Source organism: Zootermopsis nevadensis, unplaced genomic scaffold (assembly GCF_977971745.1).
Source record: "Zootermopsis nevadensis isolate Lab colony 2312 unplaced genomic scaffold, Znev_1.0 Znev_ptg000018l, whole genome shotgun sequence".
Classification (NCBI taxonomy): domain Eukaryota; kingdom Metazoa; phylum Arthropoda; class Insecta; order Blattodea; family Termopsidae; genus Zootermopsis; species Zootermopsis nevadensis.
The window spans coordinates 1948574-1969448 of NW_028259150.1; the positions used below are offsets into that span (position 1 = coordinate 1948574).

The window sequence follows — 20875 nt, forward strand, 5'->3', positions numbered from 1 at the left end:
GAATACTACATTTTGATTTGCTTCAAGTAAAATTCAAATCATCATAAAAATAGAAACACTAGCACAATATCCATACACACTTTCTTACTTGAAGAAATATTTAGTCGCGCATCATAGTAAAAATAATTATCACTTCCACAACTACGGAATAATTAAGGACTTTGGCAGCTTTTTCGTTCCTTTTCACATCCACTGCTTAGCAATTTATATTTTAGAACTTTATTTTAAAATATCATTACTTCGGGACAAATTTAATTTCAGTCAATAACTTCCTGTTTTATATAATGAACTAATTAATCACTTGATTAAGCTGCACACGTAGTATCAAACTAAGTATGTGAACATGACATAACGTTATTACCCAACGTGATAAAGATATAGTAAACGTATAATGCACATTTAATATGCTAATATTGTGACAGAGCTAAACATGTAAACAATACAACCGTCACTACAGTTCCGAGTTGTATGTAAATGCTAGTTTAGTGAAGCTATGAAGACGTTTTTAAGGAGAAGAACTTTCCACAAAGTCAAATAATTTCACAATGCACAGCCGATATTTTTAAACTGAATTTCTAAGCTACAGACTGACCGCCGATTGTAATCCTTATTATTTACGAAATCTGATAATTATTCATCGATCGACGTGTAACAGGTTATCTCCGTACCGACTATTAATGGGATCGATAAACTAAGTTTATAATTGGCAATCAGACAACTCAATTAGCAATTCAATGAGGCGACCTTAATGCAACTGTGACACGCACAATCGTCTTTCTCTGCACAGATATAAGTTTCAGTGGATTTAATCGGGCTCTAATCATGTCAAATCAGAATGGTAACAAATAAAAACAATAGGTAGTAAACTTTCAAAGTGATACTGTCCCGCAATCACAACGACAAAGAAAAGTATCGTATCCCTCCACGCGTCTCATATTAAGAGAATGATAAATTCATAAAATTTGATCTAGAATGTTATTTCTAATGCTACGGACTAATACGTCATTTTTAATTATTTAGATAATAGTTATACATTTTATGTATATATTAACAGAAAATATAACTTAGTTCAAATCTGTAACTGAACGGCTCAGGTTTCGGATTTGACAGCGATATCCAATAAAGTACCGAGGTCACGCATTTAAAACACAGGTTATTACTGAAATACACCATGAGCACACAACAAATTTCACAGAAATCTGTTCATGTTCAAATTAAAAACGTGGCCACAATGCGAGACTTCGGGATTACGTCTGGCAACTGCAAGGGTGTGGAAAATTGTATTTGTGAACACTATACACAGACAGAGGAGAAGCGGGCAAGAGTACGCAGAGCCTATTTTCAGTAATTTGTACTCTGGGAGCGAAAGGTATTATTGTTGACATCAAGGTGTCACAACTAGCTGCAGGCAGCTTTTCTATTGAAAGTCGTTTGTTTGTGGGATGTAAGAATCAATTTTCTCTCTCTAGATTGGACTTTTATACAGTTTTTTGTGTACCTAGAGACTAACGGATAGACATTCAGTTACTAGCTACGTACCGAGAGTAGTGAGTACTGCCCATATCTTCTACCATTTTACTGTCAGTAAAGGCGGAAAATATCCAGGAAGGCGACTGTCATTACCGAGATTTTCCTGTTGCTTTGCGATATAAAGTTCCTCGTCGTACCCAACCCCACGCCATGAAGGTTTTCAAGACGCGTGGATGTAACACTACGCTTTCATCACCTTCGGTTTATGTGGACGTCAGCGGCCAACTGCCTTCCGGCCTTCATTTTACCATACGAGAAAGAATGCCCATTATTGAAACAAGTTAGGAGTTGTGTCCACAGCGTAACAATTCTAGCGTGTTTGACCTTGACCTGTGAGCTTTGGGATAGCGCCAGTGACGTCAGAGTTGTCTCGGATCAATGTCGGGACGGGGGTGCTGGCGGGGTGGTGTCATCACTGGGATTCCCTCGCTTTGTTGTGCGGCCGGCTGGGGTGCCCATGCGGGATTCCCCACCCAGTCACTTCAGCGCGAACAAAAAAGCGTGGCTTTCGTATAAAGCGCCCGTTACTGTTGTCCAGTTCTAACTAAAGCTGGAATGCGTCTAAAATTGAAGCAAAACTCACCAATGCAAAATTCATGGAAATTCATTCAATGGCTCTCAGGTTATTAAAAGAGAACAGACAGATGCAAATGTAAATGGTTTGTTTGCAACTCTTACTTGCGAATGCGCCTAAAACTGAAAGTATTTGCCTGGTCGTCCATACCGTAAAAAGTTTCCACCGACTACGCTTAAAAACTGATTACATTCGCCCACCATATTTCCACCAGTTCACCGCTAATGACCGTCACAACACGAGTTCGTTGGCAAGTAAACGTGCTCAGCAGGTATAACACCGGTGTGAAATCGATTTTAACACCTTACCTGACATATTTGAAATGAGAGAAACCGATAAAATGTCTGGAAACGAAGCATACGAGCGTTCCAGTGTATAAAATAGCACGACAGTGATAATCTTCTTTCGCTAGCCAATCCAGTGACATTAAAAAACTTCCATAAACAAGAAATGACGTCAGCTGATTCGTTAGTATAACCGTGATAAGTTGATAAAGTGTTCTTTTGGGAGGGATATCAGTGGCATGCTGCCGTATGAACAATTGAACGTCAAGGAATGTTCAAGACGATACTTTATTAATGCCCATATCTCAACAATCTCCAGTCGAATCTACCAAAACCTATCTTCTAAATCTCCTACCTGAATGAAGCTCTTTGTAATCTAAGTTAGATAAGGAATTTTCCATCTTCTATGAAACCGTATTCAGAAAAAAGTCCCTCCTTCAACCCTATGCTGACTCATAAATGTAGTCCACAACCACGCACACTTCATTTTTGAGATAATTGTAATATTATTCAGTCATCGTGACCTAGAACCCAGGTCTTCCAAATGGTCTCTTGGCTTTGTGTGTACCGACTAAAATTATGTATAATTATATGTTCTTCGTGCGTGTCATATGCCCCGCCATCTTCCACAAGCGCGCTTTGGTTTGTAAACCAAAGACATTACCGACACAGGAAACGAGACAGGGAGTTTACAAAGTATTTTCCCTGAGAAATAATGTTTATAGTATGGACAGTACATCCTTCCTTAACTGCAGGCTCTCTCTTCCTTCTGATCCCTTGCCTTTCACGTCTGTTTTCAGACGAAAATTTTTGTCATGACTACAGTACTTGATTTCATGGCCATATTATTTTGTAAACATTAAAAATTATGGTCCATGTATTCCCATCTGCAGACTGTTCTCAGACATTCTGTGTTTAGGCCTATATTCCTCCTCGTTATTAAAACAATAGTTAAGATGTGGAAAGCACATTAATGAATGCATTACGCCTACATCAGCTTCATGACCTTACCATTTACCATTCAACGAGATAAAATGAGAGAGAGTATTTCGTTTAAAGCCTTGAGAAGAATTCACTGAAAATACATTATGGGGCAAAGAAGTTTTACATGCAATTTTCATGATAGAAAAGCCACATATGAAATCCAAAATAATCATAAATCACTATAGAAACAACTACTAATGATAGCTAAAACCTTGTTCCTCAGTTGCTAACTTTACATTACAGAGTATAAAATACTGATGAAATTACTATGCTTAATCGTCTGAAAACAGGATTCCGATAAAACAGAAGCCTGTCTGACTGACTCAGTGCGCAGAGTTGACCTTCCCTCACACTCGTACCAATAACTATAAGACGCTTCTATTTTCCCCTGACCCCTTTAATAACGCGTTGCTTCTAGGAGAAAATAAGCAGGATTTTCAACATCCTGTTTTATAAAACAGGGCAAAGCTGAGGTCCACTCCAACTGCGCAGATATATCAGACGCCCTATGACGTCATGATCTGGGCCCTAGCCAGAAGCTGGCAGGCAAAGGCGCTGGAGAATTCTTTCATCTAGAATGGTTTAAAGGAATTGTCTCTCTCCCCCGCCCCCTTCCTTCTTTTTCACTCGTTTTACTTTTATTCTCTCTCTCGTCCTAAAGCCAACACGAGGACAACTGCAGCAGCGCTCTGCTCGTGCCATCGACACTCACCCAGCCTCTCCCAGGAACCGCCATACTCTTCTGAGGAGGGCAGCGCCAACAAATAACGTCTGGTAAGCAACGACCGATATACCATCAATGTCGTTTCCCTTCCGCTCTTCAAGAACTTCTATTAGTTCAAGCAGCGTGTTTGTGACGGAAGTTACGGCAGCCATAAGAACTGGACAGTAATTCATGGTAATTCATTTTCCTAATGTAAAACATAGTCCATTTTGTCATCCGAATAACAACGATAAAACTGAAGATATCCGTCTTCTGGGTTATTGCGCTGTGTAGTCTGGTCGATGTTAACCAACGTTTCAGAGGTCATACTTCCTCCGTCATCAGGGCGATGAAACTGTAAATGCTCATTCATCTGCGGTGGAAAAAATCAAAATACGAAGAGCTTCATAGTTTGTCAGCTTCGCTAAATAGTATTCGAGTTATAAATGAAGGATGATCCGATGTGCGGGGAATGTAGCACGCATACTGTTCGGGCAATCTGACGGGATGAAATCACTTTGAAGATAAAGGATACGAATACGGTGTTAGAATAGATTATAAGAACTATTATAGATGGTGCGGACGACATTTATGTGACTTAGAAAAGGATCCAGTGACACTTTTAAAGACCTAGGAAAATTATGAATAATCTGAGTCTCTCAACGTAACCCGACAAAAATTGAAGGCGTCTGCCTCATGAGCTGGTCTACCAAGCTTCTCGGTGCGTGTATGTACATAGAATTAGGGCTATATAAAATAAATTATGGTACAGTACCTCCAGCAGAGGCCGAAATAATTATCAACCTGAACGAACATCTTTGAACACTTACAAAATTTTAACTGTAAATGCGCGACTGTTATTATTTACGTATTTATAATGCTTTCTTAAAATGTCCAGCTGGCTACAGGCCCCAAGTGTGTGGCGTCTTCAAAGACAAACACAGCTGCTCTATGAAATCAGTTTAACTTCCCCGAATGGAAACTCTGAGTGATATAACGACTCATGTACAGACCCCTAAAATGAAAATAGAATTCTTGCCAATCTATAAGAAACGCAATACCTAGTAATGTTCGGAGAACTATTAAATTGACAGATATTTCAAACTTTGGACCTGTTTCACAGGAAACTGTGATGACTTCAATCATATTAGAAGTGTCTGCAATAAAACGGACTTTCGGTTCTTCGCTACCCTCCGCCACTTAAATATCGTTGCGTAGCTCCATATTTATTTGACTACCTCTCTTCCAGGCAATTTCACTTCACTCTTTGACCCTTCACTCCTTTCTCACCCTTGCACCAACCGAGAACATTTTCCTTCGTCGCTATGATTTCTTTTTCTCCATTATCCGACGCCTTGGCACTATTCCATAAACAAAAATAGTGAATATGGCGTTTTCCCTTTTGTACATCATTTAAACTCACCACCTTCTTGGGCGACAAATCGATACAACACGTACTCGATCCTCACAGAAATAATATTATGCGTTATGAATATATAACACTAGGTTAACAGCTCTATTAACTAACGTGTTTTGTACGTAAGACTGAAATTGTGTGGTGTACTCTTACATTACAATCTTACATTACTATGTAAATTTATAGTTGATAATTTATTTACTACGAAAAATTTGCATCTACAAACAAATGGAACTGAGTAACTTTTATAATAACAGAAATAAATATGTTTAAATTAGTAGGCTTGCTGAATTAAAATAAGTCCTGCAACTTAATCTGCGGCGTGGTTGACAAGCCTTACTAATAAAATGGTTAATGTAATTACAGTAAATGATACATAAGTGTGCAACATACTACGTTTACTACACTTAAAATATAATCAGCATTTTATAAAGCCAAGTTTCCGGTTTGTACTCACAGATGCCTAGACATTCTCAGTAACGATGCTAGATTGTAAAATATTGTTCCGAATCTGCCTAAGAATCAGTGGATTTGTTCAGATCAAAAAAGCTAGCACTCAGTACCTTCACAATGCACACAATCGCTTCTTTTCCTGTCCTTCAGAATGATCCACTCATAATCACAATTATATCTCACACGATACTGAAAGCCCTAATAGTTGATGGAGCAGCGTCAAATTACTTTGTCTCAGTAATCATGGTTAAGTGTTCAACACCGTCTCCCTTGAGACAGGACAACTACAATCTACCACAACAGGATAGCCTACAAAGTTATTAGTTCTAAATTCCCTAGAAGCTGTCAACCGTTAGTGTCAGCCGTGCAACAGGATATTCACAACGTCATACAAAGCCACGAGATTATTATATCATGCACCCCAGCGAGCATCGACCCATGGAGATGAAACTGGTACCTGCTGGGAGTACAGGTCTAATTCTCCACGCACTTAACATGTCACTTTACGACAGGATAAAAAATAATGAATATATGTGACTATGCAAAAAAGAACCTTTCGCAGTCAAAGGAAAATACTGCCGTTTACTAGACATCTGTTTATAGATACGAACTTTACTAGACACGTTCAGCAGCAAAGAACTTACATAAGGAAGCTAGTATAAATAAGTTACATTCATACAACTGATTTATCTTCATTCAAAGCTTTTACTTACGCCTATTAATTCTTTAAGTGTTGAATGATAAACGTACGTAGAAATGAGACAAAGGTTTTACAGTATCTTTTGTGACTGCAGAAATATGAGTGGATAAATGTAGGCTTGAGGTGTAACGTAAATGGTTTACTTTACAGACACATTATCTTACTTTCCCACTGCGTTTAATAACTTAATAAATCACTTTGAAATTGAATTTTTGAATCGATTTCATATGTACAAAGAACATAACTTATCGTATTTTGGGTTTTTTGGCACAACTTGTTAATACTTCTCTATGAACCAAGTACAATAATTAATTTCCTACATCTGTATTATTTATTGTTAGTTATTAATTAATTAATTCCTTCAAGTTTAACTGTGACAGTCCGCTGTAAAAACCATAATTGTTTTGGACCTAAGTTGGGAAGTATCAGGCGAGCTGATCATAAGTCACGAGAAACAAATTTTCAAAATCTGCTTCACAAAGTACACTACAGTAAAGCATAATTCAGAACAAATCAGCCCAGAGCCACGGCAATACAATTTAATTAAAGACTACTGACCACCTATGCAAATTTGACTTAATCCTTTTGTAGAACTTCCTCCGTTTGAGATATCTTTCCTTTCAACGAGAATAATTATCTGTAAATTTTTTTACAGAGTATGCACATACTTCTACTATCACAACCAAAATTACAAGTCATAAGTTCATTGTACATACCCTTATAATTTGATTTCTTTCTTGTATTTTTAACAACCCTGTCAGAATCTTAGACAACACGATTACAGCGCTGAATGATACAATGACTAATGAATAATGAGTTTTAAATGAATTGGAAGGAGGTAGTCGTCGCCTAATTTAAGGCAATGTATTGAAATTTGACTGGAGGTTCTGAGAACACCCCAAAAAACTTCAGTCAGGACAGCCAACTCCAGGCTGAGTCCTGAATCCTTGGCCAGCAGGAGTGGCAACGATACCTACTCGCACACACTGAAGATCATGACTAAGCGGAAAACATGGCCGGTCTTCTCCTACATGTCTAGTTCTTTCTTCTTTTCTCTATTTATTTTCATCAAAAATGCATAAAAATATTCTTCTCATCTTTTTGACAGTCAAAGTTATTCTTTCGCCTTTGTAAAAAAACGACTTATAAGAAATATTTTGAGTTTATTTCGGTATGTCTTAAAGGTTTGATGTTTATTAAACACACTTTACGCTGGCTTTTGGTCACGGGAAAGTAAAACATTCCGATAAAGACAGTTTTGGCTTAATCCCGTTTCCACTGCAGGCAGGATTCTTTTTTGGTATCAGATCACCACTCAGCCACTAATAAGTAACAGGCGTTCTTCCCAGAGACATTTACTTCTCAACGAGGGTTTCAACGCTCTCATAATAATAGGCGGACAACTTGCTGGTACATTTAAAATGATTTGCTATCTGGAGTTTTTGCATCGTCTTTGTTTAAAAAGAAAACCACAACGTTTAGGAAACTGGCTCTGTTTCCGTCTTCAGGCTAGGGGGAAGGTACCTACTCAGTTGGGTCCTTCACAAAGAGCTATTCTCTATGCAGAGCAAAAAATTTAAAGAGTAATCCACCATCGTTTGAACCCTGTAGAATTTAATTGCTGGTACGTGCTACGAAGAAGAGTTCTACGACATAAATGCATATCTGGGATGTCACTTCTGTCGAGTACAGATTTGACGTACTGCATGTGCAGTTCTTCAAATATATTACTTCTTAAACTACAATAAAAGTTCACAAAAATAATGACACCCCCTGCTCACTAACTAATTCGTCAAGCATGTTAAATTCAACTCGCCTTTTTAAGGATTATACCATACTGCCTACTGTGAAATCGCCACCCATTTAGGTACATGTTTCGCTTCTTCATGTAATGATTCTAAATCCCTACATTTCTACATGGAATTCATATATTAGGCATGTGAAACGAAAAAATAAGTTTCTAGGCAGGTTCGAATTTTATTGTTGCCCTAGGACTCAAACATGTGTCAGAAGTGAAAAACAGAGGAACAGCATACCAGGATATGGCAACTGGTTATCAATATTTACGGTTAAAGAGGATTTCTTCTGACCGCGTAAATATTAACACCATGAACAATGAAAAAAGGGATTAGTTAATTTCTAACATGTATTAGAGATAAAACCCGGAGGACTCGAAGTGATACTTAAAGAGGGTAAAATTCAACAATAGAGAGTTTATTGACTAGTTCATTTATCTTCCTAAAAATAAAAACCCTGAAGTTTTAATGTTTGTTACAATGAACATCAGTTTATATGCAATTAATATAACATTAATTGACTTAAATATATCGCCTGAAACAGAATAATGTAAAGCTAAAAGCCAATACGGCGGTATATGAAGCCATCACTTAATTTCGAATATTCAGAGGTAGAGGAATCTGTGACAAATTTGTGCTGCTCCAACCACTGAACAGCAAATAAATCATCAACATTAAAACGGCTATAAACTTTCAAATATTAGCACACACAAAGCAACAAGGGCGACAGAAGTAGTAATCCAAAATCTCCCTTGCGAAGCTACTACAGACGACAGACGGAAATTGTCACAGATTTTTGTGGGAAAATTCTATGGTTTGTTTCACGACGAAGAGAATTTTATCCATTCAATCACGACACAATTATACGCTTCTTTTAATACTTTTCGCTTTCTTCGTGCTAAGAATGAATAGCTTCTTCACAGAGACTAAATTAACGTTACACTGTAAAGGCGATGAAATATGTATAAACCTGCTGAACTTCAGATTACAATAAAGTTAAATATCAGTTACAATGTGGATTTAATTTAAACTGAACACGCGCAGAGGATGAGATGTTACAGTGAGAAGGAAATTGTCTGGGTGAAAATCTTGTTCCCCCAAGAAGAAGAAGAATATTAAACGTAGTATTTCCTCTGCGCATATCGTATCTGCAAAATTATGGCATAAAAGGTGCCTACTGAGGAACTAGGTGTAGTCACATGTAAGTTGAGGAAAGTCGTTTTGCAGTTTACTTCAAATCGTAAATGTTTCATTACGCCGCCTGGAAACAGCGTACAGTCTCTCTCTTTCTTTTTTTAACAAGAATAAAACTACACTAATCGAATCGCAGAACTGCAAGAAAAGTCGAACAAGTGAGAAATTCGTCTTGTACAGGCCGCTGAAAGTTGTTCGTTTCCTGTATTATAAAAATTATTACAGTTAATCAATCCAAGTTATTGGCAAAACAATGAAAGAGCTTAGAATACCGGCTTTAATTGTATGTAATATCACAGACACATTTTAAAATTTTTACCAAAACGTATTTCGAGTCAAAGAGTGCCGTAATTCATACCCACGTACAGTCCCTTTGTCTTTGAATCAGAGGGTGGTTGTTGTTGTTGATGTTGTTGTTATTTCCTTCCAACGATTGTTTATGTAATCGAAAGTTAAACCTGGCTCGTTGCCTCGCTAATGGCAATATGACAAATTGAGTACGAAGCAAGTGTATTAACATACAACTCAAATCACTTTTCGAAAGACTTCGAGAGAGACTCTTTTCTGTGAGATGGAAACTCTGAAGAGCTTAAAACGTTTTTAGCCATTCCAATATTAGTAACGAAAGAAACAGACTTTGACAAACGAATATTTAATTGTAATTACTACAAAACCAATTTTCAAACCCGGTCCGCGACCCACTGTTTAATAAAACAGTAATGTAAACACTTTCACGCCCAATCCATAAGAAACTGTGAAAATACTACACCTTTGGTTCATTTCAAGTCCCTCACTAAATTCCCAATGAATGTAAACTATTGTTCAGATGGCAGGAAGTCTGGCATCATACATAGCTGAAAGAAAGAGAGAAATAAAATGGTAAAGGACGCCACTGGGATGCAAACCCTACCCCTGGGTCGTCGTTAGGGTCAGTATGGTTCAATTCACACAAAACTAAAAAAAAATCATTAGTTTTTAAATCTGCATGGAAATAATTTTTTTTCCCGCGGAGAGATTGTTTGGAATATTCACGGCTGGATAGGTTATTCTAATAGGTCTATGGCATGTGGAGCACAGTTTTAAAATGTTGGAAATTTTAAATTGGACATCAAAACCAGATGGAGTAATTTCTGAATCCGGCTTTATGTATATTTTAACAGATATCGTTGGAACGGGTACATCTTTTCGTCATCACAACACGCGTAGGTTACACCTCTCCAAAATCTGTTTCAAAGATCAACAAACATGACAATGATATAGTAATAGCAATTAAACTAGAATTCAAAGCAAATTTAAAATATTTATCTGCGTAGTGCCGGTACATTCTCCCTTTAAAATCAGCTACGGTCCAATGTTGTTCATCGGCTGCAAATTCCCATAATATCCTTTTGAGCTTCACGTCTTATTCTCTTGACTCGTTTATTACAGATCTAATAGCACATCACTGAACCTACAACGAATCCGACATCGTATGTAGTCCGATTAGCACCATCATGTATGCCTTTTCTATATGTGATAGGCACTGTTCTTAAGAAACAAACTGTACGGAAGTGAAACGTAGCACACCGAAGTTTCTGATCTACTACTAAGTTTAATTTACTCCAGCCTTTCCGTTTAATAAACGAAAATCTATAGCATTTTACAAACGGCATTAAATTAGGCTGTTAGGTAAGGTTAGGGTAAACTATGTTAAAACATATTTTGTTAAGTTAGGTTACGTTTAGTTTGATTACTTTACACTGCGCCTAAGACACAACTGTCCAGCTTACGACACTCCCATTTCACGCCTACGTCACGCGTGACTTAAACGTGACTTGGTCGTGCCGCGACAGCCGTGCGTGTGACCAACGCGTGACGAAAGCATGATGTAGTCGTCACGTACACGTGACGTAGACGTGACGTAAAGAGACGTGATGTGATGCATACTGCAGGAACCTAACCCAACCAAACCTAACTTTACCAAACCACATCTAACCTATCCGAGCGTAGCCTAACCCAATTTAACCTTAGACCACGTCCACGCTTAAGCCAAGACATTTGAAAAGTTTGGGACAAGTTTGGACAGGTTTAGACAAGTTACTACAAGTTAGGGCTGGTCAGAGCAGGTTAGGGCACGTTAACTTAGCGAAGAAAAGCGCGCAACAACGCGGAACACCCCAGAACACGGAGGTAAACATCGGCGCAACCAGGCATAACGCAGACACAGTGGCACAACACGGGACAGGTTTTCGACTTGCTTGAGAAAATGTTTGTTGATGCCTTTATTGTAGGTTTGTAGCAGGTTTGTGTTTATTTGTCGCGATTTGTGGCGTGATTGTTTTGACATATTTATGATACTTTTGTGATTGGTTTGTGACAGGATTGTAAAGGTTTTGTCACGGTTTGTGACAGGAATTTGGTGGGGTTATGATAGATTTGTGATAGGTTTGTGAGCTGCTTCCATTTTAAAGTAAATCGAATACAATATACTTTTTCGGCATTCTGGACGTTTCTGCACTCCACTCGTTGATAAACGACTTTGGTCTAAGAGCAATTCTTCTATAGTGCTTAGTTTCCGATCTATGGGAAACGCCGCAAGAGGGAATTGAACTCAGTACATTTCTCTGCAGTTATCACCCACACACTTCATTTCATGTTCTCATTAAATAAACATGCCAAGTTTTGTGCAAGTCAGTGTACCCGTTCTCGAGTTACAAGAAAGAAAACAGATAAAACGACAATTTGAACTTTAAATGTAAGGTTTTGAGACGAACTTCAGCTTTAAAGGGTTAATATAAAGCAGCGAAACAGCAGTGGTCGTAGCAGCGATACGGAAACACTATAACCCAGACAGAAATAGAATGCATTCAACCGAAGACTTTTCATGTGCAAGAATTTTCTCTTGAAGGCATGTTAGATTGTGCGTGTGCTTGTTATTGAACGATTGTGAGGGTCTGGAGATCTGCATATATAAAGCAAAACGGTATTACAGGCAACTGAATTACCAGTCATGCGTTATTCTGGAGGTCAGATTATATTTCCATCCTTGTTTCCTTCATTACCGTTAAATGCTATATTTATGGGCGGCTCAGAACACACTAGGTTCTACGGGACACGGGTTTTAATTCGGAGAGTACTGCTGGTTTCCTGTACAATTTTGCATGAAGTCCAAAAAACACTTCATTTACTTAATCGATTAACAGTAAAAAGAATCAGCAAAACATGAGACATATAAATATCCGAGATTCTAAAATCGGAAGTGCATCTGTACAACAATTACTAGAGATTCTTAACAATCAATAATTTAACGGCGGGGCATAATCTCATATCAATATCTTCATCTTCTGAGTGACTCAGAGTATTGGCGGATTCAATAATCTCCGGGCAAATGCTGGGATAGCAACTTCAAACGAGCCGAAGAGCCTCCTTAAAAATCTGCCCACTACCAAGAATCATATTTCCATCTCACTGGACGCTATCTGCGGTGAAGCAGTATCGTTCAATAACTTATGAAGTAATCAAGTTTCTATGTCCCGTTCGGCATTATTTGAACAACGGACATTTTCTTAAAGGCAAGATACATGTTTACAGCGCATTAATGCAAGTAAAATATGAAACAACCTCTTTTGTCTAAACCACGGAACCAGTGCCAAATCAGATTTCGACTGAGATTTAGGCCGACAAGACAAACTATTCTGGAAACGATACATTTATGCAGCTAATTTACGTTACTGTTCCGAATTTCTACAGGCAAAATGGCGCAGAAATTTATTTTCTTTTCGTTGAAGCCAGTTACAGATTATTTTAATTCTTATATATATATATATATATATATATATATATATATATATATATATATATATATATAGCCATTTCAAGAAAAAACATGAGCCCACTTTGTCTCTCAGGAACACCAGTACACAGGGCAAGAATTGAAGAAAATATCCACAATCTCATTTGGTGTACTAGGGTTGTTCTGGAACAATGAAAACTGTTGGCACAATTTCATACGTGAAACGTCAAAACGTCCTCTACCCCTACTCGGAATTAGATTATCCATTACAAAGAGATAATTGTCGGTGGCGATAATAATAAACTTTGCACATATCGAGCTCAAATGTGAGGATTACAATCATATTTAGTTCAGCCCGCGATGCAGAATCAGATCACGATATTGGCTAAAATCAGTACGGATATAATTGCATATCCGCAACAAAACCAATTACACCTTTAGGCCTTACCGCATATTGGCAGAGATTAACGTAATGAATCCACTGACAGAATTCACCAGAATGAAAACCTTGACAGTTTTGTGTAGCCTCTTCGTTGTTTTCTATATGAATCTATAAATGAACAACTAAATATCATGTTACCGATATATATGTACGTATTTAAGTATTCTGTAGCTATTCATATAACACGCGTCAATCCCGATTAAATTAAGGATATGAACATTACCAAAAATACATTAAATAAATTTCATGATAACTTACATTCTTCTCTTCCTTCAACAAATAAGTACTATTAGGTTGATAAAATCGAAAAGAATGAGATGGGTAGACACGAGGAGACTAATGCATGAAAAATTGTAGTTGGGGAAGAGACCACTTGGACGAACTACGCATAAGGACAGAACACTATCAAAGAATTGGATTCATCTGAAGCAGGATAGAAAGCGCTGGCAAACTCTTTTCAAGACGGTAACGAACACTCAGGTTCCATAAAAATCGGGAATGTAATCACCAGTTTAGCTACTGTCAGCTCTTCAAGGAAGAATCCCCTGCATAGAGCAAGTTTCTTTGAATCCCAGCATAAAGATAATGTAATTGGTAATCACCCCACACTGGTAACTTTCGATGTCAACAATTTCAACAGGATTCGGAGAGGGGGATTCAGAATCTTGCAACGAAGCAATAACAGCGTCGGTAAATAAAACTTTTAAGATGAATCTTAAAGCGCATTTCTTAGGTGTACTGAAAAAACAGCATAGCGTCCACGAGAAACATTGCGAAGTAATGACAGTAAATGCAGCGTCATAAGCGTGGCACTGAAATTTGTATGAACAGGTGTTTACAAGAATATCTAATACCTGTACTACTCTTTTTATGGCCTAATTCTGCTGCCGATTTAAATATCTTCTTCGGCTTTTAACAATATTTCAGAATCGAATACCCAAAGCCGATTAAAAGATCGTGATTTATAGACACATGACGCTCTTGTTCAGAAATAATTTCGAGGGCAAACTATAGTGTCTTAAACGACTGCCGCAGATGGTATAAGACCGCAAAAATGAGGCAGAAATAAATAATAATTTCAAATTTACTTTTAACTTACTCCAAAATACATTTCATAAAACCTCTACCCTAAAATACAACGCAACTGAAAGCGGGAGGCATGAAAGAAAGGAGGAAACAAAAACCAAACGAGGGAAAGAGACGGGAGAGATAGGAAAGCAAGAAATATTAAAATTAAAATCAGAGATGCAAGGGAAATATGGCAGTGTGCAAGAATGTTATGACTGTTCCTATTTGAAGTCTTGGTTTCAGTGTTCACATGTATTAATTCTTGTCAATTCTGGTAAATTAAACATACCGTATCCTAAACTTTCCTGCCATATGTAGTAGCGACACGTGCGAAAATAATTACTAACTACAACAAACAATAACGCGTGTTGGCAGCCAGCGCAGTTACATTAGGTGTTGAAATTTCAAGCATAGTTCACAACAGACATTGTTACCAAACGCGTTACTCGACGTCTTGCAGACTGCACTCACCAAAGTAACACATTTTCATTTTCTATCGATATTAGCCGAGACTCTTCTATGTATTTAATGCACAATGGCTACGGCCTTCCTGTAGCATGTACCTTCTTATATAGTTTTAATTGAAGATCCTTTAAGGAAACTAATATTCCATTCTCTGCGCCCTCTGTGGCCACTTTTCACTAGCTTATCTTTCACAACTTGATCCTGCCCCAGAGTCACATTCTTCACCATGACTTGCAGAGTCGGCATTTTTAATCCTATAAATCGTATTCCAGAAGCTTGATCAGGTTTCATTTTTCCGGAACTAATTATTCATATCTCCAGAAAAATAAATCACATCTCTAGAAGACGAAATCAATTGCATTTAAAATCAATAATACCCCCTACCTACAGGACTAAACATAAAGTCATCGCCCTGATGATGGAGGCAGCAAGGACCTCTGAAACGTCGGCAAACTTCTACCAGACTACACGAAGCAACAAAGCAGACGACAGCCATCTTAATATTCGCCGACGTGGAAAGCTGAATCTCTCGAATGTGAAGTTCATTTAAAATTTTGACATTGGTCCTCTGTTTCGTAACGTCATGTGGATTTGTAGGTACATCCCAACGTTTCGGAAGAACATAAAGAATCTAACTGCAACACTTTTACCAATGCACCATTTGCAAGCTACATATAAGCCAGGACCTATCATTAAACAGCGACATAAAACATATTTTGAAACAATTTATTCTGGTCAGAGGACCGGGCTAATCTGAAAGTACACCAACGTAGACTCAAGAGAGAGGAACGGCGTTCCTTTATACGGGAACGTTTCTCTCTCAAGGTGTAGTCAACCTCTGGTGCTAATTGGTCAATGTGCTTGACAATAACAGTAACACAAAACCTCTCAAAACAGCCATAATCAATTATTAGCTTCTCAACACCATGAAGCAGCGACTTCTAACCCATCCCTACCGCCGATAATATCAATTACAGTTTCCGGTATGATGTGCAGTCGGCTTTGTCGTTGACGCTTACAAGTTCAGTCACCAGAATTGAAATAGGGAATTGTGACATTACAATGGAATTCATGTATTGTGGAAGAAACGTGAAATCAGTAGTTACTGCCCGATAAACGAGATAAATGGCATGATGAGACACCTACAAACAAATATAATTAAAATGCCTTCCTGCAATGTTTCTCCTTATCGCGAAACATGTGGGCAAACGTAATAAATTAGTATAACGTATTCCTCCATGAATTTTCCAATTAAGTACTGCAAACAGAATACTGCTTCCCTCTGCATGCAGCGCAGGTCAAGTCAGACACGAGGCAATTTTTAAACACTTTAACTTATACACTTCAGATGGTTAAATGCGTACAGAAAAGCAAATGGCTAAGGAAAGAGATAGAACCATGTTTCGTTACAAGAAACTTGGTACTGATGCAAAATTCAATCACAGTTGCAGCTAACTCTTGTCTTTACATTACAATGCATATTATGCGAACTTGCCAATTAGAGTTATCATTGTACGTTTCAAAGCAACTACTTTAGTCTTTTCTCAGAAATTAAATTTTACATTAAATTATCGTCCGCAAGGCAAACTAATTTACGTAGCGTTATTTAATACGTAGTTAATTCAAACCTTGTTCAAAGTTCAGTCAGAATTTGCGGAATAATAATTCGAAATTCTATGATTGCACTGCAACTTTCGTATTAATTCTGAATGTACATAATTAAACACCACACATTTATTGTATAGTGTGTACCACTGTGCATAGTCCTTGGTACACCAATGTAATTAGTAATACCGTACACTGACACAAACACATACATAAATATTTTCGCCACAATTAAACGTAATTATTGTTATGATGGGAAGTGTATAATTGTCCTTTTAAAATAAATATACAGGCAGTACGAAAACGATGTATACACGCATTCAATAAATGATATAAAGACGTTTTAATAAACTAAACCATTACATACGTCAGAATTGGCACTTAGTGAATCACCGAATCTAGTGTAAGTGACGACTGTTAGCTTCGTGGCACAGCTGACAGCAGTAAGCAAATGATTAACGAGCAGTCACTGTATTATAATGTGTATATATCTTTTTTGAGACACACTATATATACTCCTTCTCAAAGGTTGGTGTTGAATTATAAGGCATGTATAAAATAATTCAGTAAAATTAATTATTAACGTGCTTGATAACAGCTGAATAGCCATTTAGAGGCAAGAACTAAAATACACAATAAAATACAGTAAAACACAAAGGCTATAATAATCAAAAAGGCTACATAATAAAGAAGTCAATGACTCTACAGACGACTGCATTTGCAGCAGAAATACACCTGACTGATGAAATGACCTTGAAATTGCGATGCACACAATTTCTATGCATTCAGAACGCAAAAGCAGAAAATCGCTGACATAACTATTACAGTATAAGTTTTTGGTATTCATTAAAATTAATTTATTTACTATTAATGATAACGATGATAATAATAACGATGGCATGCCGATATGGAAAACCACACAAATTTAGAATTAAAAAGGGCTAAGGAGTACTAAATCAACTTTACACACAACTGACACAAATTGAAAGTAAAACGATAAAAAAGAAACTATAGTAATGAAATCGGTGTGCAAATAAGACACAAAAATAGAACTGTTTGAATTTAACCAACAAACTGTTGTCAAGGGAAAGAATGCCACCAACAAAAGCATTAAAATATGGGCAAATTATATTTGCTGCAGCAGAACAAGTAGCAAAATGGCATCTAAACGCATTGCTTAGGCCACAATAAAGGTCGAAAAAATTGTCTCTATAGTTGGAGCATGCATCAATAAGGCAATATAATAACTGAACTCTTCTTTGTAGGTACGGGTAAAGAACGAAACATGGAGACAACATCTCATCGAATACAACGCTATTATTCTCTCTTATGGGAACGAAGCATTAAGGTTTACTTAGCCACTGGCAATAATCTACGATACTACAATGGAAAGGGACAACCGACGTCTATTTTTAAAAACAAAGTTTCATCGAGTCAGTTAGATATTCAAAATGTTTATGTAGGAACTAAACCCAACGCTTCTCATAACGTTTATACACAAATGTGAATAATCTTGCGACGTAGATTTACACAATATGTGTGTATGATTAGGCTATTTGAACAGTGACGTACCAGCCGTAGACACAGTTTGCTTAAGTAATTGCGTTTAGTCCCCCAACTCCAGTTCCCTAGGACCGTATCCTGAGAAGTCCATAATTGGTTAGTTGTTCAAGGAGATTTATACCATAAAATACATATGTAAACACAATCATTGACAAATTTTCCGTACCTCTGCTACACATACACCAATATTCTAAAAAAAAATAACTCCAAGATTTAGTCTGACATTTACCTTATAAAATATTTAGCTCTCCTAAAAATGAGCTAAAAATGACGTTAAAATTTGAGGGGTAAAAATAATCTTAATAAAATTTAAAATCGTGCTTCTTTCCTAAATGAACACACATTATCGTTACATATGTATTTTATCACCTTTAAAGTATTTTTTTCTTATATTTCTTCTGAAAAGCAAATTAGACATACAAATGAATTCTGTGAGGGACATGCAGAGTTGTAAACGTAGTTGTAGGCTGTACATTGTATGTTGATTTGGGTTGCAAATAGTTACCTAGTAACTAACGGTTAACATCACATTTCCTTTCAAAGACAATTTTTCTTCATCTTGCCCTCTATGGTAGTAACACGCAATAATTTGCTAAGGTAAATGTTAGGACCTTGGAAATTTAATGTACGATAAAATTATGATAAACAGGGTTGCTCATCCACTTCCCCTATTACTGTTAAGTCAGTTTCTTTAGACTGAGGAAGTATCTTTAATGACAGAATGAAGAATGTAATTTGTTAGGGTACAGCTAGGGATTTATTTAAGACATCAGACCGTGAAAGTTAACGTAAATAATTCGAAACTCGGTATTTTAACCTATCCTGCACCACTGCATTGTCATCAACACCATCGTCTTCACGACTGAATCTCACGGGTGTTTTGCGCCAATTTTTTTTTTAATTTTTAACAATATTCATATTTGCAACAAGTATAATTCCCACTTTTGGTTACGAACTCGGATAATTATCAGTTCACACGTTGCATCTACTTTCCTCTGTGATAGTGAATAGTGTTACTACATTTAATATGTTTAAATGCTACTGAATAACTCGATTTCGGACGATGGTCTACTAGGAACTCAAAGAATTTCGTGTTTTGTCCGCATCTTTTATATAACTGGTTTCTTTCAGGCCCACATTTAATTGTCACTGCTACCAGAAGACTGTCGAAGTCTCTGTTCCTTCTTTCCGAATAGTTGTAATTATCACAGTAACATTCCTTTATTTAAAACCTCTAACTCAACTAACAATTTTACAAGTAAAGTAACTGTGTCGAACGATTATTTAATGTAATTAACTACCACATATTATCGAAGGATGACATGGGAAAGACATGCAGCACGCACGTTGGATTGAAATGGATACAAATCTCTGGTTGGACATCCTGAGGGGAAGAGACCACTTGGGAGATGTAAGAGTTGATTGGAGGATAATATTAAAATAAGGCAAAGGAAAATATCATGGAGAATGTGGTCTGGATTCTTCTGGTTCAGCACAGGAAACGGTGGTTGGGTCTTATGTGCAACATAACGGATCTTCGGGTTGCATCTAATGGAATGAATTTATTGAGTAGATAAACGTACCATCAGCTCCTGAAATAGGAATCTGATTCCATGGAGTTTATTAGGACCATATATTTACAAAGCCAATAAACGTCCCAAATTCTCGCTTAATACAATTTAAATAAACATATTTACAACTCATTTCCCTTATTCCCATATACTTAAAGAACCAATGCGCTTTATTTTATTATTTTATATTAATTTTTAAACTAATAACTATCAAGAAACCGTCGGCTCGGGAAGACAGTAGTCTCCGAAGCAGTAAATTCAGATGCATGTTTTCTAGCCATCTTACAACGCTGTACTTTTTAAGTTGCCTTACTCATGGGCCATTTTGAAGATACAAGTAATGTCTATGCTCTCCAGACTGTTGGACAATAAATCCGCCACAGTCTCCCCAGGGCTCCTCTTGCCCTGATTACTGGCACCAACTTAATATGGCCGAAAGCCATCTCATTTCTTATGGGAAAGCACGGTCATCCCTTTTAGAGTTATCGATCACACGAAGATTTCCGAAAAAAAAATTAGACAAGGAAAAAGATGCGCAGTACTACGTCATTAGATTGTTTCTGTAGTCTTAATTTTCCCCGTTTTAACAATACAAATAGATGAGTGTAGCAAACAAAGCGGACGTGATATGACTTTACCCTTTTCCACTTCAACTGAAATCACAGCAGCTTTCTGCTTTGTAGACTGGACAGAGGTATAAAAATGTGCTCACTGGAAACGAACTAGTTAAATGGACGTACATTTATAACCTAAT

The 20875-nt window shown here is 37.2% G+C and overlaps 1 protein-coding gene across 4 annotated transcripts in view; it reads right to left on the reverse strand.

Annotated features, from left to right (window-relative positions):
* Positions 1–20875, reverse strand: part of LOC110827857 (uncharacterized) — a 217794-nt gene that overhangs the window by 158301 nt on the left and 38618 nt on the right. The window lies entirely within an intron of this gene.